The sequence below is a fragment of the Carassius carassius genome, chromosome 4 (assembly GCF_963082965.1).
Source record: "Carassius carassius chromosome 4, fCarCar2.1, whole genome shotgun sequence".
NCBI classification, from domain to species: domain Eukaryota; kingdom Metazoa; phylum Chordata; class Actinopteri; order Cypriniformes; family Cyprinidae; genus Carassius; species Carassius carassius.
Genome location: NC_081758.1, coordinates 924,453 through 947,439, shown reverse-complemented (window position 1 = coordinate 947,439; position 22,987 = coordinate 924,453). Strand labels below are relative to the sequence as shown.

General features: G+C 38.8%; 1 protein-coding gene across 2 annotated transcripts in view; it reads left to right on the top strand.

Annotated features, from left to right (window-relative positions):
- The window catches only part of flrt1a (fibronectin leucine rich transmembrane protein 1a), a 49,133-nt gene that overhangs the window by 10,009 nt on the left and 16,137 nt on the right, over positions 1–22,987 (top strand). The window contains exon 2 of one of the 2 annotated variants that reach the window (XM_059544285.1): positions 8,063–8,686. The exons of the other annotated variant lie outside the window; for it this stretch is intronic. The gene's annotated coding sequence lies outside the window, so the exon portion shown is untranslated. The remainder of the gene's footprint in view (positions 1–8,062; positions 8,687–22,987) is intronic. 2 annotated transcript variants of the gene reach the window in all.

Below are 22,987 nucleotides of genomic sequence, written 5' to 3'. Positions count from 1 at the left end.
ATTTTATTTATTGATTGAATTAGACCGATATAAAACAGTGTAAACGGTGGTTTAAAAAAGACTAAATTATGATGACATTCACTCCTGAACTTCAGCATTCTTCCAGCAATTAAAGATACACAGGAACATGATTTTGTTGTGATAAATGGTAGCTTAATGGTTAACATAAATACATGTCAGCATATATGTTGTTTCTGTTTAATATTTGTGCTTAGCATATATTTAAGGTGGATGGAAAACGAGAGGAGACGAGAAGAGTGTGAACCCTACTAAACAAAGTGTGAAATATATAGAGTGTATTGAACAGTAGGATGTGTGGCGAACACTCTCATTAAAATGGAGAATATTATTCATATATTTATGTGTTTATGTATTTACATATCAAGAATGATTTTGTAATATTTCACTTTGCTTTTTAATTTATGTTTCGTGTTTGTTTATATGATAAATAAAAAAAAGTTAAATTCTTTGTATATAATCTTTGTACTTTTTTTGTAAACAGACTATTTTTTTTTACAAATTTCCTTTTTTTAATTCAATTTTCATCTTTTTTTTTAATTAGGTTTTTATGTCTACATAGTTGTAATACGTTTTAGTTTTATTTATTTTAGTACTTCAACCCAAACTGAATTACATTTCAAGTATTGATATTTATTTATTTATTTATTTATTCATTCATTCATTTATTTATTTATTTATTTAAAATTCTATTTAATAATATTCTTCTTCTTCTTCTTCTTTATTATTATTATAGTTTTTTTAAGTTTTGTTTATTATAATAACCCTGCTCTGATGTTGGTTAATGGTCAAATGTCATGCAAAAAATAAAAAATAAATAATAATAAAATAAAATAATACTTTTTTTCTTTTCTTTTATATCTTTTATATATATATATATATATATATATATATATATATATATATATATATATATATTAGCATATCCTTAGAGAAAATGTTTTACATTTCAAGGTGAATATGCTCACATATAAGTGTTTAGTAAAGACAATGTGAAGGGAAAAGAAGTGAATTCACAATCAATCTGAAAATGGATTAGATTATTGTGGGTTGAATTTTGTGATTTTCAGCCTCTTGATCATGTGTTCAGTACTTGAGAGCAGCTCGACTGTAACTACAGCTGTCTTTAACATGTTCACTCTTTTTATTTCTTTCATCTCTTCTCCATTGCACTGACCTTGCTGGCTTCCCACCTTGACAGACTTTAACTTCAGCAGCAAATGTGTGGGGGAAGTCTCACACTCTAAATCATGTGTGTGTGTGTGTGTGAGAGAGAGAGATGGATCACTGAAGTGTCCAGCACTTAAATTGCCTGTTTATTTCTAGCCACCTCATCATTTCCACTTGGAAGTGATAGCTGGCAGCGTGTGCAGCGGGGTGAGAGGATGTGAGGGTCTTTTTTATTTTATTTTTTGAAGGTGAATGTTAGAGTGGGTTTGATTAATCTGCGTGTTTTTTTGTTTTTTTTTGCAGTGTGTGTTGGAAAGTTCTGAGAAAGAAATGCTGGAGACAGCTTTGAAACATGATGAAAATGACTGTGTGTGTGTGTGTGTGTGTGTGTGTGTGTGTGTGTGTGTGTGTGTGTGTGTGTGTGTGTGTGTGTGTGTATACAATGCACCACTCATGCACCAATTTATATTTAGTGGTTTTTGCAAAAGGTCATCCACTGATTCTTTCCTCTCAATAACAATATAAACACAAAGCAAGCATGACAGTGGTGAGAAAGCAGCAGTTAAGGAAGCATCTGATCATAGTGATGTGGATATGTTTGCACCAGCTCTGCAGTTCACGGCATCATGTCAACAGATGAGCTCAATGACATCACAAAGTGTATTTGAGACTGTAGTCTATTTAGATCGGGCTATGTGAAACAATAGTTTGAATGAATCCATTTTCTTTGCATGACGTATTGACAGTACAGCACAGAATAATAACCTACACATAAGCATTCATTTCAGGTGTCATGGAAGAGCAGCTCTCAGCACTGGTAAAAATGATTAATACATGAAAATTCTTACATATATGTGTGTGTGTGTGTGTGTGTGTGTGTGTGTGTGTGTGTGTGTGTGTGTGTGTGTGTATTCCAATATACTTCAAAGAGGCTTTTGAGCATTAACTTAAGCCAACAAGTTAGCACCAAATAACAACAACACTGAACATCCTGAACAGTTTTACAATGCAAAGGGTTGCCTTTATTTTTAAAATTGTGACATTATAATTATTCATGTTCAATAGTCTTCTTAACAGCTGCAGTTGTGCAGTTGGGTCTCCTAAAATAAGAATAAGAATATTGTGATAAATATTTGAGTTCATATGGAGATCTCTGACTTTTGAATGCAAACTGCACATCTGAGCACAGTCTGAGGCACAGAGCCTCAGTGTTTGCACGCTTCATGGGTATAAACCTACGAATGGCTTCATCCGAGCTGCATCTGCATATGGGAGAAAGAAAAATTTACACACATCAAAAAAATTACACACTTCACCTTTAAAGACGTCTCATTTATTTTTGTATTCTTTCCAATGGAACTAACACATTTTTCTTTCTGCCTATTTTTCTTTTTCCTCCAGAAATAATGGTATCATGAAAACCCCACGTTTTCTTTTAAATGTTCCAATCTTTCAGTTTCTTTTAATATTGTCTTTGAGCTTTTCTTCTGTTCTCTGTTCGCTGAATGAGTCATACCAAAACTCATCTCCTCCAGGATCTCTGAGGAGAACTCAGAAGAAAATAAATGTATTGAAGAAGGTTCAAAATGACACCGAAATTAACAAAAGGAGTAAAGAGCAATGTATGAGAAAGAGGATTCACAGACGATGAATCCCTCCTGTGTGTATCTGCCTCTGACTGGGGCTCATTTAATGGTTTGCACGCGTCGCTGTGGAGGTGTTTGAACAGCAGTGTGGTTTCTCATCTCGCTCTTCTCCTCAGATCTCTCTCTGAATGACTATTATGCCTCAGTGCATTAAGAGTCTGCTCACATCACCCTGTATGTGTTTATGTGTGTGGCATCCAATCATTTCAGATTACTGCACTTTCTGTTACTCCCACAGCTAATTAACAGTAAACTGCAAGCCTACAGCACACGGCGTGGCTTTATCTGTTCAGTGCATGAAGAAATGTCTTTCCCTGGAATATTTTTCAATGATATATTCACACTGAATAAATAAATGGGTGATATATATATACATATATATATATTTTTTTTCTTCAGTAGGCCAGTAAAGAAGATTGAAAGTGTGGTACTTGGTGATTTACAGAAGGCAAGTCAGCAGCTACCAGTTTTAAAAAAGAATTAAAAAAGGCATATCCAGGAACACTAAATTAACCCGTGACTCATTCCCATGAATCGTTCTTTTGAACTACCAGTTCATTTTAGTGAATACAATGAACCACTTCAACAAATCAGAGTGAAGCATTTTCTTCAAGTTATTATTCAATAATTAAACGTCATCACCATGTGCTAGTGGTAAACAAAAAGAACATGACCAATCACAGTTTGTTCCCAAAAAAAATGTAGTATGTAGCTCTCAAGTAACACATCATATGAACTGAATTTAAATTAAAATATTACAGATGGACCATAAAGTTAAGAAAGGCAAGAAAAACCTTGGAATAAGAGAGAAACAGACTAATATTAGCATAGATGCTATTCTTCTAATGATGTAGCAAGTACATCGTGTGCTATGGGAGATGTTTTCAGTTCTGGTTGACCTAACTAATGCAGCCTAACAATCTGGATTTGAACAATAGAAATGTGATAGTGTATTATGTGTAAGCAAGGTTAAAGAGATGGGTCATGAATCTAGATTTAAACTGCAAGAGTGTGTCTGCCTCCCGAACAATGTTAGGTAGGTTATTCCAGAGTTTAGGCGCCTAATAGGAAAAGGATTGAAAAGGCTACGAACTGATGGTGGTCATATAAGTACGATTTAAACCATGCTAATGCACTTCTATGCAAAAGAATGTTGTGGTCAATTGTGTCAAACGCAGCACTAAGATCCAATAAAACTAATAGAGAGATACACCCACGATCAGATGATAAGAGCAGATCATTTGTAACTCTAAGGAGAGCAGTCTCAGTACTATGATACGGTCTAAGTCCTGTCTGGAAATCCTCACATATACCATTTTTCTCTAAGAAGGAATATAATTGTGTGGATACCACCTTTTCTAGTATCTTGGACAGAAAAGGGAGATTCGAGATTGGTCTATAATTAACTAGTTCTTTGGGGTCAAGTTGTGGTTTTTTGATGAGAGGCTTAATAACAGCCAGTTTGAAGGTTTTGGGGACATGTCCTAATGACAATGAGGAATTAATAATAGTCAGAAGAGGATCTATGACTCCTGGAAGCACCTCTTTTAGGAGCTTAGATGGTATAGGGTCTAACATACATGTTGTTGGTTTAGATGATTTAACAAGTTTATACAATTCTTCCTCTCCTATAGTAGAGAATGAGTGGAACTGTTCCTCAGGGGGTCTATAGTGCATTGTCTGATCTTTAATGGTAAATTAGATATTTGATGTAAAGTAGTTCATAAAGTCATTACTGCTGTGCTGTTGGGGAATGTCTGCGTCTGTTAATGCTTTAATTTTCATTTATTTAGCCACTGTATTGAATAAATACCTGGTGTTGTGTTTGTTCTCTTCCAAAAGAGATGAAAAGTGAGCAGATCTACATGTAGCTGTTTTTAAGTCTTTTCTGTATGTAGAAGTACTTTCCCGCCAAGCAATACGAAATACCTCTAGTTTTGTTTTCCTCCAGCTTTGCTCCATTTTTCGGGCTGCTCTCTTTAGGGTGCGAGTATGCTCATTATACCATGGTGTCAAACTGTTTTCCTTAACCTTCCTTAAGCGTAAGTTTTGGATATTCTAAGGAACTTGGATACATCAGGAAGATAACTTAAAAAGCCGTCTTTTGTGGTAGAAGTGATGGTTCTATAATATTTGTAACAAGGAGTTGAGTTTGTTGCTTTAGCTCAGAGCCGATCCTCTCTATATGCAAAGAATGCATGTTGCACAGTGCCCCTGAAACATGGACAAATATAGACTACTTTGAGCTTTGTATATGTCAAAATGTCTGTCTTAGACAGTTTTTTACTAAACACAGTCAGCAATGTTTAATAAACAGAAAAGTAATCAAATGCTTGTCAGTATCTGTGCATTTCGTGACAGCATCCTACCATATAAACCTGCATCTGTCTGTCTGTCATCATCTGTTCATCAAACAACAAAAGAAAAGGAGATAATAATCATGTTTTACTGTTCATTAGAAACCCTGTTTTGAGACCAGATCTGCCTTTACACACCAAGAGCCATACTGTACAGATAAAGTAAGGGTTTTATTACTGCTCAACTGCTCTCAGAGTTTTTGTTTTGTTTTGTTTTGTTTTTTTAGGGTTTAAACACACACACACACACACACAGCGAATTTGGTTCTCAGTTTTTTACGTTGTTTCTTGTCAGTATATGAGTTCTGCATGCAATTAATTAAAACGTGCCTCCATCTGACAGTAATTCCAGCCTCCTATGTATTCACAGTTCACAGCACATCTCCCTTCCTCCCAGTCTTCATCATTCCTCCTCATTTTCCAATCTCTCACTAAACGATGAATTGAGAATTAAAGCAATGGTGTGTGTGTGTTGCATATAGCCAGGTTTTGTGCCTTTTATAACTGAAACTTACATCTACTGAATCTGAATTTATATAGCAGCCCAAGATGAAATAAGATGAAAAGAAATTCAAAGAGATTCACATACACTAATTTATGTTATTGTAGTTTATAGAAGCTTGTTTCCCAGTATTTTTTTTTATTCAGTGGCAGAAACAGACTTCCATAGTAGTTTTAAATAATGCACTTATATATATTTTTCTGTATGAATTAATCATATGATTATAAGTGATATTAATAAGAATAATTAGTATGTGTATGTACAGTAAGTGCCCATTTATTGCTACACAACTGAAATTCAAATAAAATTTCCTTTTCCTTGTGACGTTATTTCCAGGACTTTTAAACATGCCCATTCTCTCTCATTACTATAATGTTGCAATGAATATTAGAGAAATAGATAGATCATGAGAGCCATTTCCTGTACTGCCGTCAATATGCTAATTTAAAATATCATTATGTCCAGACTGCATTAATTTTTTATTACAGTGCTACAGTAATAAAATCTAATGAGAATCATCAGTGAGAACAATAAGGATTACAAACAAATTAAAACAGAAAATAAAAATCCTAATGAGATTTCTGGTGGAAAAATAAAATAGCATAATATTCATTATCTTAAAATAGTGTGAAATAGAGGTGAAATTCAACTTAAGATGGTTAATTTTCTTCCTGGTAATTGGAAGATCGTTTAATGTCGTTGCTGTTCCAATCTACATAGTCTGGATGGTAGTGACCTCGAGCTGGTTAGAGATGGTACACTGGACAAGTGACAGTTATGCTCCAAACGCAGATTCACCAGTCGTTCCAGGGGACTCTAAGACTCGAATACTGACATAACTGTACCATTTGTGACAGATACATGTTGAAAGATGAATGCATGTGAAATGAATTGTGACTACATGCACAAATTCACTACAGAGCACACATTTAGAAATCTTCCAGTGACACATCCACTAGTTATTACGAATGGCATCCAAATAATATTCTGTATGCTGTAAGTTTCTTTCTGTATTGCAGAGGCTGGTATCTCTGTTTCATGAATTGATTTTATTTTTGTTTGTGGGTGTTTGAAGCTGAAGCTTATGAATAGAAGTAGTTCTAAAGCAGGCGGTATTTTAACTTTCATTCTCACCCTGTGTCTCAGAACATATATAATATAATGTGTATCACACAGAGACACTGCAGCCAACTGTATTTTGACCCCCTGGGTTTCCTATTGGTTCATCCATTCATTCAGATTCTACCTAACCTTAAATCTCTATGACCAGAGAGAGACCCATCAAAATGTGATTAAATCAACTCATCAACTTACAGTGTTATGGAAGGTGGATGGGACCAAAAGTTGGCCATGACAACACGCTGTGTTTGTCCATGTTAATGCAGCAGTTTCTTTTGTATTTGTAGACACACACATTCTGGCTGTGTTAAGGCATTCAGTCAGTTTTCACCGCATTCCTTTCGTACATGTAAAGATAATGAATCTGCAGATTCTGGCCATATTCGAATGCGTAATACTTTTTAAAGAACGTAGATTTACCTCTGGATTTACCCAGATGTTAATGACTTCTTTAGTTTTTTGCACATTGCTTTACTGATATCTGCTGTTCTATTGTAAATTAATTAATGTTACAATGTAAATTTAGACTTTTCTCCATGAGAAAGAACGTTGAACTAAACAAACAAAAAGAACATGACAAATTATAACATAAGACTGACATCACACCAAAACACACTGATGCATTACTCCTCATGAACACATATCATGTCTGATTTTTGCATACTGTAAGTGCATACTAGTGTACTATTTCCACTTCCTTCATGAATGAACATGATGTCTGATGTTTGTACATGTATATACCAATGTATCACATCACATATGCAAATGAATGCTCAATTACATCAATTTCATTGGCGGCAGTGTGTGTTATCATGTTAACGTGGACAAGCAGTGTATGTTGACAGTCACATTTCAAGCATTCAGTTTGAAGACTTTTGGTTCATGTTGCATCCTTAGCATCAAGTCTTCATTATTTCAATTTTCAACCGCTGGCTGCCAGTATTACATACTGCACCTTTAACTGATTAATGATGAACAGGGACATAAAATACATTTAAGGTATGGAAACCCAAATAAGCTACAGTTTTGACTCCACTGATGTGAATCTATAAAACACCCTCCTGACTGAGATGACAGGAGAAATTCTAAGACAGTTTTTCATTTGCTGGTAACTGACCCATTTCCTTTCATAGGAAACATCAGCAGGGCTATACTATCAGTGTGATGAATCTTTGAAGTGGCCATCACTGAAAACTAGCGACGCTAGCTTATATCTGATTATTAAATATTCCCTTTTGTTTTGTCTACAGAGCAACCTCCCTTTGGAATGAACAAAAAATGATGAATGTGCTTTTTCCCTGATTGGTCCAGCAAAACAGAAAAGACTCCACTCCACTTAGCGAGGACATCTGAGAACAGAACTGAACAATGACAGTGAACAATGGCACATAATTACAAATAAATCTTTGTAAGGCTTCTCATTCTGTGTGAGGAACAGGAAAGTCAGATATTTTGCAAGCTTGCATGCCATGAAAGAGGATTTGAAACACTGGCTTGTGACTGAAGTGGCTCGTTGGAATTCATGAGGAATGTAGATGAGACATCTTATAGCTTTTCGATTCTGAGGGCCATTTTATTGACTTTTTTTTTTGCCAATTAAAATTTTTCAAGCACTTCCTGGCACATCTTTTTACTGATTGGAACCTCCCTACGAATCTCAACTTTCCTGAACATTCTGCATGGATTGTCGGTCCCAGAATAAATCCGCTCATGATGAACAGCGTTGCATCTCACTGATTCTCAGACACCAACCCAATGAGAAGTGGAGTCAACAGCAGGAAAGAGATCCAGTCAGTCAATGTGGAGTCCATTATCCTTCACTGCCAGATCTCCCTCAGAGCTGAAACAGCACCTACTCAGCTTTGGTGTCAGAAGTAAGAGCTCTCTCTGTTATCTGTTTCTATCCCACTCTCTCTGGCTAGCTTATCCTGATCTTGCTATTGACAGACTTGATGTCCAAGTCAAACTTACAATGGTACGTTAGTCTTTGTTGTCCTGCTTTCAGATTACTTTGGCACCACCAGAATTGTCAGTTGATTTAGACAGTGTGTGGTTATTGTCTATATTAAATAAGCAGTTAATGATGAATTTGCATGTTTAAATAAAACAAAATAAACAGCATTTTTAGGCGTCATAGGAATGTGAAACAAAGATTATTCCAAAATGTAGGCTATCTTCTAAGATACCTTGTTTTGGCCAAATTATAATGCAGCATTGCACGACTTCTCCAAGATAATTCTCCAGTGAAATCAAGATGAGAAGTCGAGGCAGAAGATATATACTTATACTGTATGTATACTTATATTTTATAGAGCAAGAAGGCCCAGTTTAAGTCAGGAAGTCTTTGGTCCCTATCATACAAACGGCGCAATGCGACGCAAGGCGCAGCGAGCGCAAGTGTGTTTGCTAGTTTCAGTCCGGCCCCATTCGCATTTTCCCATCTAGCACCACATCATTTAATTAGCATTTGCGCCCATTTGTGCGCCCATGGGCATGCTGGTCTACAAAAGAGGTGTGTTCAGGCTAATTGCTATTTTAAGGAGCTGAAACTAGACTGCGCCATAGACCAACTCAAACCTGGTCTTAAGTCTTTAGTCAATGGCGCAATATGCTTTTGTTATTTAAAGAGCGCGTTGGTAGAAAATGCGCCTCTGGGCGGGTCCACAGTGCGCGCTGACTTTGTTTATTACACACAGGGATGCACATCACACAAACATGACAAATATAAAAAACAAAAGGATTATAGTGTAAAAGAATATTATTGTGTAGGCTACATAAATATAAAAATGTAACGATGGATAGTCATTGTAGTCATGTATTGTGTTTCATGTATTAGATAGTCATGTATTAGAATAAGGCTACCTATTTGCAATTCAGCCTTTTACTACTTATAATGATAAATGTAATTGGCCAATTAATTTAACAATCGTGCCAATACACACATATATGCTAACTGACTCATCATGCTGAGCTTTGGTGGATGCCTGCTTGTCCCGTAGATGATCTGCTTGCGCGCTTTTACTTTGCACACGAGCAGATCGTTTTCTTCGCTTGAGAAGCGTTCAGCTTTTCCACCAACAAATTCCACCATGTAAATCTCGCTCTTAAAGGGAATGGGAGATGACACTATGGTTGGTTTATTGAACTTTCTGCCCATTACTTATTAAGAGAATAGGGACAACCCATTCCAGAAATGCACCCCGGCGCAAGGACCGTTTTTTTGGACCGTGCCTCAGCAAGCCTCTTTGATGCGTCATTGAGTAGTTCACAAATAAAGATTGCCAAGTGCTGATCCCTCACTGATTTAATTTTCATTATTCCTCCATTTCTTAAAGTGCCCAATTTAGACCCAACAGTTTTGACAGTTTTTTTCAAAGATTCTGGAGAACATAATATTTAGCAACTGCAGAGCTTTCTTCAACCCAGTCTCATGGCAAATATGTACCTCTGGGTACTTTTCTGTAACACCGTTTTTATGTACCTTACTGAACGTTTCGCCACAGTTTCAAAGAGAAATGTCGATTGAGTGGCACTAAAATAGAGGTTCAACACGTGAACCCTGGCACATTTTATTATGTTTATCAAGGTATGTATTGCTGTGTTTTTATTACGTTGCTTCTGGTACGTATTGCGGCGGTTCAGAATTCAAAATCCGGGGACTGTCTCTAAAAGTTAATGCTCTGAAGTCCGTCTCTGTATTCTGTGAGCTACCGAACAAACCGACCACCTCTGAAAACACATAGAAATGGCATCCATTTCCAAATATACCAGCATATTAATATTAATTTGAAGTCATAACATGATATTCTTAAAGTAATTTTGCGAAACTCTGTAAATTTGTTTACTGCCTCTAGTGTTCATTTCTTATGTAAACTGCAGTGATATGTACTTATTTGGTACGTATTTCGCGTCTTGGGAAAAAGTGCCCCCAGGTACGTATTTGCTATGAGACCAGGTTGGCTTTCTTAATGGAAACAAGATTTTTGAAGCTTTACAACTGAGTTTAAGAAAATAACACGCTACAGAAACAGCACTGTTAAAGGTTTTAAATTATATTTTATTGACTGTCGATTCTGGCAAGTCGGAGATGCTGTTAGATTTGAGTGCAATGTTTGACAAAGTTGACCATGCTGTTCTCATCTCACGTTTGGAGTACTTTGCAGGCATTCTGGGAAATTCTCTTAAATGGTTTCACTCCTATTTTATAAAATCAAAGCTTCTCTGTTAATACTGGTAAATTTACTTCAGGTGCAGCTTCTTTTACTTGTGGTGTACCTCAAGGCTCTATTCTTGGTCCAATATAATTCTTATTGTATATGCTTCTTCTGGGGTAAATTTTAAAGAAATGCATTATTTATTTTCATTGTTATGCAGACGATGCCCAAATTTATCTGTCCCTGGAATCTGATGAGAGGGGCTTGGATTCTCTGTTGGCTTGTCTGCTGATGTGAAGGCTTGGATGTCCTTAAATTTTATTCACCTCAATGAAAGCAAAACTGAGATGATAGTTTTTGAATCTTCAGAAGCTGTTAGCTCCTTTTGTTTAGACTTCAGTTAGCTTTCTCTATTTATCAAAACATTAGTGAAGAATTTGTGTGTTTTTTGATAGTTCTCTTAAATTTGACAAACAGACTAGTTCTGTGGTCAAAACCAAAAAAATCTCTGTGTCCTAGGTAAGGTAAAATAATTTATTTTAGCACATTTTGAATTAGCACCTGAATAACTTTCTTACCTACTATCCATTAAGTTCCTGAGGTCATCCAACCAGGATGTTTCTCAGGATGTTTCTCAGGCTAGGTTGAAACTGAGAGGTGATTGTGCTTTCTCCATTGCTCCTTCAAAACGACCTGTTTTTATTAGAACTGCTCCTATGCTACATGATTCAAGGTGAAGCTCATAACATATCTACAGGTGCATCTCAATAAATTAGAATGTCATGGAAAAGTTCATTTATTTTAGTAATTCAACTCAAATTGTGAAACTTGTGTATGTGAGCCAAAATCCTCACAATTAAAAGAACCAAAGACTTAACCCTTTCATGCATGAATTATGATAACCTCAGTCAGGATTTTTTTCCTATGTGTTTTTATTGCTCTTAGGGCATGAAAAACAAGAATAGATTTTTTATTTTTATTTTTATTTTTCAAAGAGATCTTCAGATGTCCACTTTAGTGGACAGCATGCGGTTGGTTTAAACTGAAGATATACTGTATTAAATATAAGACAATAATCAAACAGATAAAGTATGTGAATTTAACAAATTAATCAATGCAACTATATCAAATAATGTGAAAACTATAAAACATATGCAAAAAATATAAATGCAAAATATTGCAATGGCTTCATACAACTTCATACAAGTTGCACTTCGCGTATCTATGATATCAGAACATGAGGACGTGATTCCATCAGAATGTTCTACAGCCTGTCAAGGTACAACTGTGGAAACCACTCAGATGCTCCCTCCAGTGCACCAGAGTATGGAGATTTACCCTTATTAGCTGATAATTATGATTATGTTCAAGATGGACATGCACATTTCTATCATAGCCCTCCTCTGAGAAAACCTAGCGATACGTTTTTTCAATCTCATCTGAAATGATCAGTGTTGGGGGCAACGCATTACAAGTAACATGCATAACCCATTCAGATTACTTTTTTGATGTTACAAGTAAAGTAATGTGTTACAAGTAACATGCATTACCTAATCAGATTACTTTTTGATCTAACAAGTAAAGAAACGCATTACAAGTAACATGCATTACGTAATCAGATTACTTTTTGATGTTATGAGTAAAGAAACGAATTAAAAGTAACATGCATTACGTAATCAGATTACTTTTTGATTTTATTAGTAAAAAAACGCATTACAATAACATGCATTATAAAATCAGATTACTTTTTGATCTATCAAGTAAAGTAATGCATTACAAGTGTCATACATTATGTAATCACATGACTTTTTTCGATGTCAATGAAAATTACATTCTAATAATACAAATACATTTATTTACAGTAGAAAAAGTCAATGCATATTAAGTTTTTAAGTTTAAATTTCAAAAACAATATTCACATTATAATTATGAATTGTAGCTGAAATATAGCCATTGCATGCATGACGTCCACTACAGTGGACATGTGATTAATCAGAGTTTTCTCTCAATCTAAAATCAAAACTTGGAAAATTTTACTGTAATATGACTCATTAGATATTGCTTTATGCTGCAATATTTTTTTAACTTACAAGAGTCTCCTAGGATAGAAGGAATGGGTGGATATTCTGGAGCAACTTGGCATGTCTGACTGACCCTTGGCCATCTTGGTTTGGAGGGGGAAAAAATCGAAACACAAAGGCTTGCCACTTGGTTGCAATTTATAGGATGATGCACCAGGGTCCAATGAAGAGATTGATGTGCAACTTTGCCATAAAAACCAGTGCAAATTCAAGAAAATGCTTTTTTAATAGCTGTCCACTGTAGTTACCACTATGCGTGAAAGGGTTAAACTACTTCAGTCTGTGTGCATTGAATTTATTTAATACATGAGTTTCACAATTTGAGTTGAATTACTGAAATAAAGGAACTTTTCTAATTTATTGAGATACACCTGTATTTTTTTGGCTTTTAGTTAATTTGTGTTGTTATTGATAGTATGTGAGTGTAATCTGTAATGTAGTATTTGGTTTTAATAATGACTGTTTTTGGACATGTTGTTTAGCACCTTGGTCAACAATTGTTGTTTTTAATGGTGCTATATAAATAAAATTGTCTTTTTTTTCACTCCCTGAGGTTATGATTAGGGAACATTCCATTAGAGTGCACTATATTGCATTAAATGTCACAATCACAATGCCATGCATCATCTTGCTCGGAGCAACATGTTTGTATAATGCTTCACGTCTTTAAGTCCATACAGGGTGCTTTTCATAGAACTATTGAAAATTGCAATACTGAAATTATTATATATAGCAGTGTATCTACCAGTTATTAGAGTATAAATAGACTGTCTCAGTATTAATTAGTTATTGACTTGTAATTGCAAATGTTACTTATATTTTGAATATCTAATGTGAATTTAATTAGTAATGTAATACAATTACAAAAACATTTCCTGGCAGTATTTAGCATGGAAATTAATGCGTAAAGTAAGTTTTGCTGTAAAAAAAATTGACATTTCATTCAAACAGAAAGAGCAGAAAGAGTGATGACAGACACAGAGAAACACCATCTGGAGTTACAAATGAGCCAATTGTTATTATAGGTTTATAAGTTGACTTAAAGGGGTCATGAACTGCATTTTGTATTATTTTATAATATTCTCCGAAGTTCACTCATAATGTTAGTGTGTTTTTACATAACTCTCTCTGCGAAAAACCTGTATCATACTGTCCTGTGTAAAAATGAATTACACTACACAGTGTGTCGTGGTCTTGTAATGTCATCTGCACGGTTCTGTTGCTGGAGTAATCCTGTGTTTGCGTTTCCCCTCTACTACAAGCGTGTATCAGTGGGAGGGGCTAAAGAGGCAGTGATGTAGAAGCAGGCATTGATCTTCTCCTGTGGAGGCGGAGCTTAGCCACACTATTACATCATAAAGTGGCACATTCCAAAACAAGCTGTTTTCTGAGCTTGGTTTCAATAAAAGCAGTTTTGAAACTAACGAGAAAGTTTCGAGTTCTGAAATTTACAGGATGTTTTTCTAGTACAATGGCCTGTTATATGTCAAAAGATCAAGGGAAATTTGATTTCTCAGTTCATGACCCCTTTAAGTTTGAAGCTGTTCTAAGATGCATAAATGTAGAATATCATGATTCAGGAAACACTCATTTGCATTGTATTTTGATTTCAAAATGAAATGAAATGAAAACCCTGCTCAACAACTGGAGATGTTTCTTCTGTATTAGAAACATCCTTGCTGCAGACTATTTCATAAAGTGGTGGGGACAAAAACAACCATGTTTTTAATTTAATAAAATTTCTAATTAATAACATGATTAAAGTAGCATCTTCTAAATTCTGAATTTAAAATGAAAAAAGATTTTAAAGGTGCAGTCAGTCATTTTTGTTTGTGTTTAGATGGCTGTTCATTCCAAAACACAGAAAAAAAAATGGTGTAATTGGTGTAGAAACAATTTTGACTCGGTTCATGGTTGGCTGCTCTTATTTTTCTTTTTTTGTGTGTTTTTGCAATCAAGACTATTACAGGATTGTGTCAGCTAAAGGAATGATTTGGGATTAAAGAGTAAGAGAAAGTCAGGTTTGTGGTTTGCAGGAACTGACAAATTAAAAGAGAATGAAATGAAGCTGAAACTAAAGGCAGATGTTAAAATGTTATGGTTCAAATGCAAGCGTCAGTAGAAACGAGAAGCTGAAATTGAAAAAGAACGGTGAAAAATAGTCTTGTGATGAAAGAGAAGGGCATGAAAGCGGTGCAGAGAAATTGCGACTCAATCGTCTGCTTCTCTTCTCATGCAGCGCACGTTCAGAAAAGGAGAGCGAGAGATGACGGGGCGAGAGAGGGAGGGAGATGTGGCGAAGGGATTGAGATTGTTCGGCCTGGATTTAAACACACTGCCATCTTACAAAGAATGATGAATTGAATACAAATGCAGTTCTCCTGCTGAATAAATACACACCTCACTGACTCAAGCAGACAAACGCACAAATTGAAAGACGACATCCTCGTCAAAGCCTCGCCCTCAAATCTACATCGAGAGACAACAACAACAGACTGCAAATGCAAATGTCACGCATAAAATCAGCTCTAAAGCGTTTCGTGCAGAAGCTAATGATGCAATGACACACCTGGCCAAGAAAGAGTCGGCAGCCAAATGTCTATTTGCCTTTGGTCTTCTGTAATGAAGAAAGCATGCATTTATATATAGTTAATGGCTATAGAGGTAAATACATGCAAATTAAAGCTGGCAGTTCTTTACCATCATAGTTGCCTTAACGGTTTTAATTAGCAAAACACTGACAGACGTTACAATATTAAATTTGGCATTTATTACAAATGCTGTTGCTGGATTGATTAGAAAAGGGAAACGCTTCCCAGAGAGTATACAGGCAGCATTCATCTTCACTTCATGGAAATTATAGCTTAACTAGCATAAGTTTTAATATCAATATTCATTCTAGCACATGTAAGAAAAATCTTGATTCAGTTTTCTCTCACTGTAATTTTGTCTAAATGAAAAACATAGAGGGTGGCGCTCAGTAAAGGGACTATTGTGGTTATTATTGTCAATTATAATTTAATACGTTTATGCTAAGATATGATTTCAGATTTGTGACTTTACATGTTAGACAGTCTCTTTCTGTCCAAAAGGACAGTATGTTCCAAGCCAAAATGAGCTGCAATAGGCCAGATTTGATGAAATGTCTTGCTTCATATTGACTAGTTTTAAGCGTTTTGTTTGTTTGTTTGTTTGTTTTGATCAAAATGGGGAATTTAAGCTACTTTTTAAATGTAGCATATACTGAAGGATCCTTTCATTCAGTAAACAAGCTTTTAATAAAAAATACTTAAAAATAAAAAAGAAAGGAAAGAAGATTTGCTTAGAGGTTGATCTTTCATAGTTCTGAGGATTTAATGGAGTTCTTAGCTTTGTTTTATGTAGGTATTTACTTTGTCTCAGAAAATAGAGATAGATCAGCAGAAAAGAATGAGAAGGAGAAAGGAATACCCTGGTCTTTCTCTAATGAGAAACGTCTGTTTGATCTGCTTTAATTCACTGAAACTCACTGATGTTTGTAGAAGGAACAGCTGAGATGTGTACGATCTCATTTGTGATGTTTCTTTTCTGCACCACAAGCCCTCAAGTAAGAATATTCTCACATCATATGGAAATAAAAGGAAACCAGTGCTAAAGGGGGAAAAAATAATCAGCAGCATAATGAACTGTATAAATGTGTCAGGAAGAGTCACAGGGACATGGAGGACGTTGTAACGACTGGGTGAAGGAATGGCAGGAAGCAAGTGCGAGATTAATGAGTTTTAATGAAGACAATGGAACAATACAATACTGGGACACAAATAACGCTGGGAGGAATGCACAGTCCAAGATGGTGGTGAGGAATGACGAATCCGGAAGGCGGAGGTGAGTTGGCAGCAGGAGAGGGTGACACAGGAACTGCGGGGAAGCGAGCCGAAGGTAAGTGGTGTTGCTTGGTGGTGGGTTGCGTAGAGTGGACGGGGTTCCGGGAAAACACGGACATCCAACGAAGAAACACACAAGAAAGCAAAGCATAGGTTACAAACATGAAACAACGCTCTCGCAAACACAAGATGCTAGACAAGCCAATATATAGGGATGAGTAATGAGTGACAACTGTTGCTGATGACAATTAACGGAGACGCCCACAAACTAATCAGTGCTGACACGTAACACACAGACTTCACCCACAAAGTGCAAAACCCAGAGATCACGGTTTACCAACCGTGACAGTAACCCCTCCCCCTCCCCCCTCTAAGAACGCCTCCTGGAGTTCCCAGAAGGGCCTACCTGCTGATTGTAATCATCAATAAGGGAGTGATCCAGTACGTCCCTAGCAGGTACCCAACTCCTCTCTTCCGGGCCGTAACCTTCCCAGTCCACCAAGTACTGCAATCCTTGTCCCCTCCGTCTCGAGTCCAGAATACGATTAACCGAATAGGTCGGTTCCCCATCTATGAGACGCGGCGGCGGGGGAACCGGGTTAGGCAGATTAATACGTGAATAAAACACGGGTTTAATTTTGGACACATGGAAGGCCTTGGCCTTAGTGCGCTCCTTCATCCGGAGCAGAGTCTCGCGGGCTCTGGTCCAGGTGCAGTGGCACCTCTGGACAAATGCGTGAGCGGAGGGGACCAGATTCCAGACTAGGAAAAGCTGGTGGCTGGTAACCTAAGCTGCACTGAAATGGAGAGACGCCCGTGGCTGACACTGGTAACGAATTCTGAGCATACTCCACCATAGAGAGTTGTTGGTTCCAGGAAGAAGGATTCTTGGAGACCAAACATTGCATCGTTCTCTCTAAATCTTGGTTGGCTCGCTCAGACTGCCCGTTACTCTGGGGGTGATAGCCGAAGACAGGCTAACCGTCGCTCCTAGCAACTTACAAAATTCTTTCCAAAATTTGGATATGAATTGGGATCCCCTGTCAGAAACCACGTCTACCGGGAGGCCATGTAACCGAAAGACATGATCTAGGACAGTGACCGCTGTCTCCTTGGCTGTAGGTAATTTGGGCAAGGGAATGAAATGTGCCACCTTCGAGAACCGGTCCACTACGGTCAAAACGACCGTTATGCCATTAGACGGCGGGAGTGCGGTAACAAAATGAGTGGCCACCAGAATCGTTGTTTAACTAACCCCTTGGTTCGGCTTATCCCTGGATGACAAGCAACGTTAAAGCAGTAACCCCACTGAATAGCTAAGCAACCGTAACTCTTCTGGCACAAATAAACGATTCGGTGGGCAGCCGGGCGGAGGCGTTACCCCTTCTAAGGCCGTCTTTACCTTCGATTCGACCTCCCATACGTGTGCTGAGACAACTATTTTCTCAGGTAAAATACACTCGGGAGTAACCTGGTGGAGGGATCAAAAGACGTAACAAAGAATCGGGTTTGACATTTTTGGAACCCGGGCGGTACGACTAATATCTAATATCAAGACGACCGAAAAAAGTGCCCACCGAGCCTGCCTGGAATTGAGTCTTTTGGCAGTTCTAATGTACTCTAAATTCTTGTGATCGGTCCAAACAATGAAAGGTACCCCTGAACCTTCCAACCAGTGACGCCACTCCTCTAAAGTTAATTTGACGGCCAACAATTCTCTGTTACCAATGTCATAATTGCGTTCAGCAGGAGATAACCGATGAGAGAAAAACGTGCAGGGATGCATCTTATCGTCCGAGGCAGCACGTTGGGAAAGAACTGCTCCTACCCCCACCTCTGATGCGTCGACCTCCACCACGAACAGCCGTGTGGGATCAGAGGCTACAAGGATGGGAGCCGAAACGAAGCGGCTCTTGAGGTTGGTAAATGCAGTTTTGGCTGCATCCGACCACCTGAACGTAGTACTTGGGGAGGTCAAGGCCGTCAGAGGTGAGACTAGTTGGCCTAAATTACGAATGAAACGTCGATAGAAATTGGCGAACCCCAGAAACCGCTGTAGGGCCTTGCGGGAATCTGGAGATGCCCAATCTATCACAGCCTTAACTTTGTCAGGATCCATACGTATTCCCTCGGACGAGACGATATACCCTAGGAAGGGAACAGACTGTGCATGGAATATGCATTTCTCCGCCTTGACATAAAAAGCCCATTCTCGAGTAATCTCTGGAGCACTCGTCTGACGTGTTGAACATGTTCCTGGAGAGTTCATTATGTCATCCAGGTAAACATATATAAACTGATCTACCAGGTCTCTCAACACATCATTAACGAGTGCTTGGAAAACCCCTGGCGAGTTGGAGAGCCCTAACGGCATCACCAAATATTCAAAGTGCCCTCTAGGGGTGTTAAAAATGGTTTTCCATTCATCCCCCTTCCTGATGCGGACCAAATGATAAGCGTTACGAATACGGATGCTCCCTATAACCTCTCAAAAGCTGAAGACATTAACAGTAATGGATAGGTGTTCTTCATCGTGATGTTGTTCAGCTCTCGGTAGTCAATACAAGGTTGCAGAGAACCATCCTTCTTACCCACAAAAAAGAATCCCACCCCCGCTGTAGAAGAAGAAGGGCAGATGAACCTCGATGCCAAGGATTCAGAAATGTATTTCTCCATGGCCTCCCTCTCTGGAATAGAAAGAGAGTAAAGTTTGCCTTTAGGCGGAGACTTACCTGGCACTAAATCTGTAGCACAGTCGTAGGGACGATGCAGAGGAGGAGAAGCAGCACGGGACTTACTGAACACCTCCTTCAGGTCCAAGTACTCTGCGGGCACGTTTGATAACACCATGGTCTCTTTCTGAAAGACAGAAACAGGCACAACAGGACAAGCAGAAACCAGACAAGACTCATGACAACTTTTACTCCACAAGGTGACTGTGTTGGAACCCCAATCCACTCGTGGATTATGTTTGATTAACCAGGGGTAACCTAAAACAATGGGAGCTACACAGGAATCCATGAGGTAAAAGGATATGGTTTCACTGTAGTTGCCTGATGTGAGCAGAGTTATGGGTTCAGTGTAGTGGGTGACGTGTGGCAGTTCCTGGCCAGTGAGTGTGGTGACATGGATGGGATGAGACACAGGAAGGACAGGAAGGTTCAAGTGACGTGCAAGGAGAGAGTCAATGAAATTACCTTTGGCCCCAGAGTCCGGAAGGGTGTGACAGTCGTGAGTGTGGTTCTCCCACCGCATTTTCACCGGAAGGAGAGTCGATGATGTGGTTGAGGACTTCCCGGCGGAGATCCCACCCGATAGTAGCCTCAAATTTACTACCGGGCTGGCTCTTTTACCGGGCAGGAATGGATGGAATGCTCCGAGCCACCGCAATATAAACATAGTCCTTGGGACCTCCGCCGCTCTCTCTCCCTCCGGGAAAGCCGAGCTCTACCCACCTGCATGGGTTTCGTGATTGTAGACGGGACCGACCATTTTCTCTCGACTTGAGCGGCCCCTATCCGGAGAGACGTAATGGCGTGTAGAACTGACTTGTCTACCCAGGCGGTTAATCCGAGCGTCCACCCGGACTGCCAGGTCGATTAGGCCATTGAGCGTTGGGGGCAGCTCGAGTAGGTAGATCTCCTTCTGAACACGGTCGGCCAGCCCATGCAGGAATCGATCCCACTGCGCCGCCTCGTTCCACTGGCACGCGGCCGCCAGGGTGCGGAACTGAATGGAATAGCCCGCCACTGATGATGTTCCTTGTTTGAGGTCCGAGAGCTCGTGAGCGGCCTCCCTGCCGGCTGCGGCTCGATCGAACACCCGTTTCCTCTCTTCGGAGAGGGAGTGGAACGAGACGCAACACGGATGTTGATTCTCCCACACCGCCGTCCCCCATAAGGCAGCCCTGCCAGAGAGTAGGGTAAGAGCAAACGCAACCTTGGACTCCTCTGTCGTGAAGGTGCGGGGCTGCAATGCAAAATGCATGGAACATTTGTTAAGGAAAGTCTTGCAAAAGTTTGGCTCACCGGAGTAACTCTCTGGTGCCGGAAGTCGCGGCTCTGGCCGGAAGTTGTCCAGGGAGGTCTCCCGGGGGACGGGCAGCGCAGGCGGTGCGGTGGGCGCAGTGGGTGAGGTGAGTTGATGAATCTGCTGGGTGAGCTCGGACACCTGTGTCACCAGCGCTTGGATCGCGCGTCCGGTGTTCACGATGCTCTCCTGCTGCTGATCCATGCGGTTGACGCTGTGGTAAATGAATTCAGACAGTGAAGTGGTGCTCGCTGCTTCCATGTCTGGTGAGAACGTTCTGTAACGACTGGGTGAAGGAGTGGCAGGAAGCAAGTGCAAGATTAATGAGTTTTAATGAAGACAATGGAACAATACAATACTGAGACACAAATAACGCTGGGAGGAATACACAGTCCAAGATGGTGGTGATGAATGACGAATCCGGAAGGCGGAGGTGAGTTGGCAGCAGGAGAGGGTGACACAGAAACTGCGGGGAAGCGAGCCGAAGGTAAGTGGTGTTGCTTGGTGGTGGATTGCGTAGAGTGGACGGGGTTCCGGGGAGACACGGACATCCAACGCAGAGACACACAGAAAGCAAAGCATAGGTCAAAAACATGAAACAACGCTCTCACGAACACAAGATGCTAGACAAGCCAATATATAGGGATGAGTAATGAGTGACAGCTGTTGCTGATGACAATTAACGGAGACGCCCACAAACTAATCAGTGCTGACACGTAACACACAGACTTCACCCACAAAGTGCAAAACCCAGAGATCACGGTTTACCAACTGTGGCAGACGTTTACAAACGTTGGAGATTCAATTGCATGCTTGATTCTTTTAAACTTAGCAACCAAAGGCACACACTGAAGGACAAGCACATTTGTTTAAATTCTTATTCATCTAAAATATACATGCAGGCTGAAATTAGTCAAGCTCTATTGCTGCCTCATTATTTATTAAAGGGCATTCCCTGGAATTTGATTTCTGCTCTGTTTAAGTTAGAAGCAGTGAACAGAGATATTGACATGCAGAGAGAGAAACGTCTTGCCTCTGGGAAACACACCTTAGGATGATGAATCAGACACTGACTTCTGCAGAGAGTAAAGACACCAGAGAGGGCGGGAAAACAGCATGCTGTGTAGATTAACTCAATCCTTTTTTCTTAGAAGTAAAAGAAGGAGAAAAGTAGTTCAACATTTACTGCACTGTAGTCTAAGGCTGCATCCTAAATTGAATACTCTCCGAGTTTGTATGTCTTCTGAAGGAGTAATTACATTGTGACTAAAGCAAGCTCAGTATATTATGAATGTGTGTAGTATGAATGAATGAAAATCTGTCATTGTCACGTGAACTACAGCGTCGTTTCTCTGCCATCCTCAGCTCCTCTCCTGTGGACTCATGGGACATTGCATGTGCACATTATTAACTGGAGATTTTTGCTTAAGTCTCCCGCATTTTCTCCTGAGAAAAATACTCTCACTTTCTGAAATTTTTCTCCTTTTTAAGTTTAAGAAGATAGCTCAACAAATTCACAAACTGGACATAAATTCAAACGTCTTCATTTGAACTCGAACATTTCTTAATACTGCTAAAAACACAAATACAGTATTAATAATCTAATTATTCAAGACTTGTGGAAACTACTTGCAAGAGCTAATGATCTGCCTTATGCACATAAACTGTAGAGCTGTGCATGTCTGTATCACTGCATGTCAGCAATTAAGTCTTAACTCTATCCATTATCCTTCAAATAGACTTCAAACTCTCTTGGAGTCCCTTGGAATGTTTTCCTGGGCATTTTTACATTTGCAAAGACAGTTGTTATGATTACCTTATTTAAGCGTTTCTGGTTTTGTTGTTGTTGTTTTTTTATTATGTCAAATAATTATTCTCAATCAGGCACAATACAAACAAGAATAGACTATTATGAAGAAAAAAAAATCAACATAAACATGAACAAAAGCCAACTTTACATTGCAAAGGTGGAGAAGAAGAAGTTTGTCATTGCACGTTATTTGCATGGATCGTTTAATGCTGCTCAAAAGTGATGTACATGTATAAAC